The 7,912-nt window shown below is 43.5% G+C and overlaps 1 pseudogene; it reads left to right on the top strand.

Moving 5' to 3' along the window:
• The first annotated feature begins 7,413 nt into the window (after positions 1–7,413).
• Positions 7,414–7,539, top strand: LOC129331529 (U5 spliceosomal RNA; annotated as a pseudogene).
• The last annotated feature ends 373 nt before the right edge of the window (positions 7,540–7,912 follow it).

Genomic DNA, 7,912 nt, shown 5'->3' with positions numbered 1-7,912 from the left:
GATAAAAATCAGCCTATGAGGCTTCAGCACACCTCAGTCTCATCTGATAAATGTAGCACATTTATGCACACAACTTTCATAAACAGACATTTAGCAAGAAATACAAAGAAGATGTGAAATATGTTCAGAACTCAGTAAGGTACTGGATATGATGTGGGACTGCGCTTAAACAATTCATCGGGAGAAAATGTTCCTGGAGAAAAAACTGGAAGAGGAGCATTTTGCTGTATGGGCATAGGAGCCCTCTGTGAACACAGAAGAGAATATGGGTGCACAACATGGGCTCCTGCAGTTGGGTCACGAAATGAAGCTTCTGGATTGGCCAGTCCTAATATCAACACTGCTACCCTGTCCTTGCCTAGTCAATAGAGTAGTTCTCTTTGCTTGCTGTCTGTATTTCAGGCTCCAGGTTCTAGTTTTCCCTCCCTCTAACTTGACCCTTGTCTCTCACCATTGACCTCAATAAGCCTGAATTGGAGAGCACAGTTTATAGTGACATATAATTGCCCTCCTGGCCTGGATAGCCCAAGAGAGTCTGATCTCATCAGATCTCAGATGCTAAGCAGGGTCGGCCTTGGTTAGCAATTGGATGGGAGACCTCCAACAAAAACCAGGGTTGCAGAGGCAGGCAACGGCAAGCCGCCTCTGTTAGTCTCTTGCCATGAGGCAAGAGGGGGTCACCATAAGTCAACTATGATCGAGGGTAGGATTTCCTTCATTCATAATTGCCCACAGCCACTGTAGCAATGGACTGTATGCTTCTGCAGGTAACCGCTGCTGTACTCAGGGCCTTGACAAATGCAAACTCCCAAATGGTTTAAATAAACAAGACAAGACAGCCTCTGATACTTCATTCTTTAAAGAATCTACCTTGAAAGACCACCAGTGGCTTCTACAAAGGAGTAAGTAAATTCCTTAAGAGCAAGCAGACAGCATCTCACCACCCCCGAATACCTTTTCTGCCGGCTGGGCAGCATATCCCAGACACAAGGTCAACAGAGAAGAAAAATTTCCTTCCTCCTGCCCTTGCTTCCACATCTCGGGATACATGATAGCAAAAATAAGGCCAGTGAATGACAGTCCACTGTTTCCTTCCTTTGATCTCTTGCTATTTTTATGCTGCGGATCGATTCTCTATTTGTCACTGTGTTTATATTTGTAGATCTCTTTATTTTTGGCAGACGTATTCCCCCAGCTTTGGCACCCAGGGCCGTTTCCCCCCCTTCCTTCCACTCATTATCCTTTTTTAACCCAGCATTCTTGGTTCTATAGATCTCCCCTCTGTAAAAAGGTCTGGCATTTTTTTTAAAAAGCTGCCAGCCCTATCGCTTACTCTGATCTATAAATCCCTGTGGGATCATTCCGGCTTCTCATGCTCTTTACATTGATTAACCTGAATGAATTTCAACTGGAGGCTGGCCAAGGCGCTTTTTAAATATTTTCCGTGTGCTTGTGGAAGTCCCGCTTGGAACACCACAAAGGTGACATGGCAGAAAGTCGGGGGAGGGAAAGATTTCCTGTTTTTCAACTGAGGCAAGCCTGAAATATGTTCAGAGATTGCACTAGGAATTGAGGTTATTATACAGTCTTCCCTGAGGCCTAGCCAACAATTAAAAAAAAATTATAAACAAGGCCAAGGGTTAAATATCTGAAGGACCACCTACTCCCACATGAACCTATCCAACCACTGCGATCATCTTCAGACCCCTGCTTCGGGCGCTGCTGCCATCTGAGGCCGAACAGGTGGCAACCTGAGAAAAGGCCTTCTTGGTTAAAGCACTTAAACTTTCTCCAAGGAGATTTGTAGGGCTGCCAGGTCCCCCAGTGGGGGCAGGGGATCCCCTGCTCCCAGCCTCTGCCTCCCCCCCCTCACCTGGCCAGCAGGGAGAAAACGCAGGGGAACAAACCTCCCAGGTGCACCCCTGACGTGGCACAACAAATCATTTCTGGGAGTGATGTCATTGTGCAGGCCCCAGGAGTGCTCCTGCTCTTTACAATGGGCCAATTTTGCTTCCCCCAAATGGGCCCAGTCAGGGCTTTTTTTCAACTGGAACGTGGTGGAACGGAGTTCCGGAACCTCTTGAAAATGGTCACATGGCTGGTGGCCCCGCCCCCTGATCTCCAGACAGAGGGGAGTTTAGATTGGGGCCACCAGCCATGTGACCATTTTTTCTGAGGGCAACCCACTGAGTTCCACCTCCTCTTTTCCCAGAAAAAAAGCCCTGGGCCTGGTGCGATGCAAGTGACATCATCGTGCCACTCCAGGATTGTGTGTCTGCAAAGAAGGAAAGAGGAGAAGAAGGTGAGTGCTAGATCCCCCCTCTCATTGGGAGGGTAAGGAAATCTGGCAACCCTAGAGAGTCATCTATCTTGCTCTATTGTGGTCTTCTGCCAGTGGATGAAGTCATTTAAAATGTCATGAGGGCCCACAGCATGGTGGGCTGAGGCACTTGTTTACCCTACTGCCTTATCAAGTGCTGAAACGCTCCCCTCCTCCACTATAGAGAGCCAGTTTGGTATAGTGGTTAAGAGAGGTGGACTCCAATCTAGAGAGCCGGGTTTGATTTTCCACTCCTCCACTTGAAGCCAGCTGGGTGACTTTGGGTTAGTCACAGCTGTTCCAGAGCTCTCTCAACCCCACCCACCTCACAGGATGTTTAGTTGTGGGGATAATAATAACACTTTGTAAATCGCTCTGAGTGGGCATTAAGTTGTCCTGAAGGGTGGTATATAAATCTAATGTTGTTGTTATGGCTGTGTCAGCAATTGAAAAGGTGTGAATGGGGAAAACAAGATTTGAGTGCTGGGTGGCCCTAATGAGGAATTGGTCCCTTGCAACATTTTCAAATGACATTAAAATGGCAGCGGTGTCCTCATGGTGGCCACAAGGACAATGTCACGTCTCGTTTGGCCCTAAAATAAATATGAGGTTGAAACACATTTCCCCTGAGGAAAGACAGAAGAATCTGGGACTTTTCAGTTTAGAAAAATGATGACAAAGGGGAGACATGATAAGAGGCTTATAAAATTATGCCTACAGTGGAGAAAGTGGACAGACAGAGCTTTTTCTCCTCATAATGCTCCAACTCAGGGGTATCTATTGAAGTTGATGGGCAATAGATTCAGACCAGATGAAAAGTCTTTTTTCCATCAATGAATAATGAAATTGTGGAAATCACTGCCAGTGGATATAGTGAGACAACAAAGCCACAAGAATAGATGGCTTTGAAAGAGATCAGACAGGTTTACGGAGGAGAAGTCTATCAATGGCTACTGTGTATGTGTTATGTGCTGTCAAGTCGCCTGTGACCTATGGCAACCCTATGAATGAAAGTCCTCCAGAATGTCCTATGATGAACAGATTTTCCTCAGATCTTGCAACCTGGAAGCCGTGGCTTCCTTTATTGAGTCAAGCCATCTCATTTTGGGTCTTCCTCTTTTCCTGCTGCCTTCCACTTTTCCTAGCATTATTGACTTTCGCAGAGAAACTTGTCTTCTCGTGATGTGACCAAAGGACGATAGCCTCAGTTTTGTCATTTTAGCTTCTGGGGAGAATTCAAGCTTGATTTGCTCTGTCTTTTTGGCCTTCCATGGCACCCACAAAACTCTCCTACAACACCACATTTCAAATGAGTTAATTTTCTTCCTGTCAGCTTTCTTCACTGTCCAACTTTCACATCCACACATAGTAATGAGGAATACCATAGTTTGGATTATCTTGGTCCTGGTCCCCAGAGAGACATCCGTACTTTAAGGATCTTTTCTAGTTCCCTCACAGCTGATTGTCCAAGTCTCAATCAAAAACCCTATGATGAGACACTAGCAAAGATGACTAAAGGAGACATCCACTTAAGTGGTCAGCCTCCAAGGAGGCAACATTAGGAGAAGGCCCTGGCCTCCATATCCTGTGTGTTGACCCTGCAGAACAACAGGTTGGATCACTGGATAAAACACGATGCTGGGCCTGGTCTGATCCCACAGGCCTCTTACCCTGCGTACTGTCAGGCTATGGGTGACAGGATACAGCAGACAGATCTCTGGACCACTGCAGCAAAACACAAGTGCTTGGTCAAATGGCTTTTATTCAGAAATCAGATCATTTCCATATACAGGTCCATAGGACTACTTAGAAGCAAGGTAGACATCTAAGTAGCAAGAGCAGAAGTTGACAAGAATGACATCATGTGAGAGAAACTTCTCTTTTAACACTCTAGTCTACTCCTTTCTCCCCCCTCCCAACCGTAAACAATACTTTGGCGCTCTCTTGGTGAGAGAACATTTCACATATTTGAGATATCACATTGACTTACTATGAGCAAGACACAGCACTGGCTGGGAATGAGTACAAGGTCATAAACACTGGAAGCTGTTACAGTCCAACAGATAACACCTGTGAAAAGAATAGTTGTGACACTAGCAAAGTGAAATTGAGCTATAGCAAGATACACAGTGTTCAGCGGAACAGAATCAAAATTGGCATGGATGGGGCTCACACATGACACGTACTGGACAGCTCTGCTCTTAGATTTTCTTTCCTTGAACTTCAAGTGTCTAAGCTAGTTCTGGAGAGGTTTTTATCAATATTTATTTGTTAAAATGTTTATGCCCCGGCTTTCCTCATGACTCAAGCTTTTTCCTTGTTTTCACCTGGAGACAGGCAATAGTTTTAAGAGTAAAGTGGACGAAGAAAGCTCAGCTTCCCATGATATGCATATGCATTTCTTATGGCCAAAGAGGCTTTGCAAGTTTTGGAAACAACACAAAACCCTGTAAAACCTGTTTTATCGGAGCAGCGGTGCCAGTAGTAGTGACTATTTTTCTAACCTCAACATCTTGAAGCAAGTTCAAGATGGGTAGCTGTGTTAGTCTGTCTGTAGCAGTAGAAAAGAGCAAGAGTCCAGAAGCACCTATAAGATTAACAAAACTTGTGGTAGGGTATGAGCTTCCATGAGCCACAGCTCACTTCTTCAGATACAGATAGAATGCGAGTCCATCTGTCCTTTATATCTTGGAGAGTGGAGTGATTACAGAAGCCGAATAATAGTCGGTGAATGACAATGGCAGGCATAATTGAATAGGGTGGCGTATACAGAGGGGCAGTGGGTGTGGAGAAATTAGTATTCGTAATGAGACAGGGAGCCCAGGTCTTGATTCAGTCCAGGTGGATGCATTGTCTTGAGCTTTGTTATCAGTTGCAATTCAGAAGTCTCCCCTTCTGATCTCTTTTTGAAATTCCTCTGCAGGATGAGTGCTACTTTTAGGTCAGCAACTGAATGTCCTGGAAGGTTAAAATGTTCCCCCACTGGTTTTTTAATGTTTTGGTTTCTGATGTCAGACTTAATTCTTTGTCAAAACAACTGGCCAGTTTGTCCAATGTAGAGAGTGGAGGGGCATTGTTTACACGTGATGGCGTAAATCACATTGGAGGATGAACAGGAGTATGGTGTGGCTGATGCAAGTCTTCAACCTACAGGAAGCTGAGAAAGTACCATTTTCCTCCTCAGCAGGATTAACAGCACTAATCTTCTTCTAGAGGGGACAAATTAAAATGCCGTTAATGAACATAAACTGATCATTGCACCAGTGAATCGATTTTTGATTCCTGCCTTGCTTGAAAGGGGTTCTGTATCTGGCTTTTACCCATGACGTATTGTTTCGTAGACCAAACTGTTTCCACTTTTGATGCTTCTGCATACTTTCAGTTGAGAAACAGGCATAATAATGATGTTTTTCCTCTTCAATATGAGAGAGGCCAGCTCAGGACTGACCATAACTCATGCACCAGATGTGCAATTATCTTAACTTGTGCTGATGCAATGAGCGTACACAACAAAAGTCCGTGATGGGGATAATCTCTTTCAAATTTGCAGTGCTCATAGCTGGGGAACGTGTAGGAGAGTTGCATGACTCATCCATAGTCTCAGGAAGGCAAGTTTTTTAAAAAAATTGAGCTTGATGAGTTTTATGTCGGATATTCTTTGCTTCTTGTATCAAATATTGCTAACTTCTTCTTCTTTTTTGTGGCACGGGTTATATTAAGTGACAGTTGGTTCCATTCCCAAAAGGTGGATACGTATGCATACAAATGCCGCTTAGGCATTATGCATCCTAGTGGTTTTGCTCTTAACTATTTTTTGAAAAAACAGTACAAGGACATTGTTTGTGTCATAAGCAGCACAATTCGCCTATCTGAAAAGGTCTGTTTTGTGAAGGATGGGGAGGAATGGCTTTGTGCAGAGCAAATGAATTAATAACATGGGCTGAAGTGCACAAGGAAGAAAGGATTTATTAAATAGTTCGAAGGGAGCGATAAACATTAGGGGGAACCTAATGGAGCAGAACATCTAACTGAAAACCTAGGAAAGAGGGAAATCAATTTCAAGGTAATACTTTTATATTTACATAACTCTGGAAATGGGCAGTGGAGCTCAGTGTGGGTTAGAGGGGTGGTGTGTCCACTTGGTCTGTTTTTTGCAAGAAGCTTCTGCCAGGAGCAGTGTTGATTAGTCGTTAGAGGAAGAAATGAAGGGCATGTCTGCTGGCAACTCTTCTTCTTGTTCATATAGTGTGGGTTCATACTGCACACAACGTATTTGTGATGGAGTGTCTTTTGGGGTCATTTGCTTCCTTTCTGTCCTATATTAGAATTGCACCATATTGGTCAACTAATGTCCATGTCATACTTTTATGATGTGACAGTTATATTTGCCACAAACTAGTATTTCCTGCAAACAAAGTGCGAAGAGCAGATATGTGTCCTAAACTCTTGAAGCCATACATGGGGTGGGATGGGGGAGGGTGCTTTGCTGGCTAAACTGATACGTATCCATGGCATATTTACACCTTTGCAATCAAGTCAATGGAAAAACGGTCTCAAAGTAAGTTGTCCCTGGGAAAAAATTGTTCCAAAGTAGTTCCAAATCAACAAAAACTTGGTGCCTTCTGCTTCTGATATAGTTCCACTTTTATTTTAAACCAAAAAGTAGAGATCTGCCAAAAGCAGCATCTGTGGCTAGTGTATACTCTTAATATTTGAATGTATTGGGCAACAGCACCCATTCAGCTGTCATAATGTCATGAAGGGAAATGGGATTTCCAGGCAAAGTTTGCCACTTTCTGAATGTTTACAACCTAGTATTACATGCCTTTATAAAAAAAAAGATCTTGCTTTGGATTAACATGGCTTCTGCAATAAGGCAGCATTTGAAAAATGAACTTTTTACATCAATAGACATGCACATATTTATGACTCTTAAACGTGAGACTGTGTGTCTATATCCTCTATTTATTAAAAAAATAATGATTTTAAAATATTTAACATTTTAAAGGAGGTATAGACAACTTTTTTGGTTGGCCCAAGTGCTGAAAAAACACATAACCTTTGAAGATGCTGGTGTGCTGGCAAACAAGAGTATGCTCTGGTTTCTCTTCAGATCGCATAAATCTTTCACCTTTTACTAAAGGTTTCCGTGGTGCTGGCAAACAAAACTGGGTGGCGGGGGAGGGGTGTATTTGGCTAGACATGCTTGAAGCAAGGCACGTCCCAGCAGTGTTGCCAAAGTCCATCTTTGTGTATGTGTATTAATAGAAATACACTGCTGTTTTAATGTAGATGAATTTTTATTGTATTTTAATATGTTGTTATCTGCCCTGAGCCCGCTCGCAGGGAGGGCAGAATAGAAATTTGAAATAAATAAATTAAATAAATAAATCTTGGACTCAGCTGGTGGCTGTGCAGGTCTAAGAGGTCATAAACCATGTCTGTTGCCTTCTCCCACCTGCTGGATCCACAATGCTGCCAGTGCCTCAGTTGCTTGATCCAAGATCTGTCCATGGGTGACAAGCAAAGTGGTCTGGCATGCTGCTGTAGTTATTACTTGGAACTCCCCCCACATAGATGGTAGCATGATCC

This window comes from Eublepharis macularius, chromosome 5 (genome assembly GCF_028583425.1).
Source record: "Eublepharis macularius isolate TG4126 chromosome 5, MPM_Emac_v1.0, whole genome shotgun sequence".
Classification (NCBI taxonomy): domain Eukaryota; kingdom Metazoa; phylum Chordata; class Lepidosauria; order Squamata; family Eublepharidae; genus Eublepharis; species Eublepharis macularius.
The sequence above is the reverse complement of the archived record's forward strand: the minus strand, read 5'-3'. Positions and strand labels throughout refer to the sequence as shown.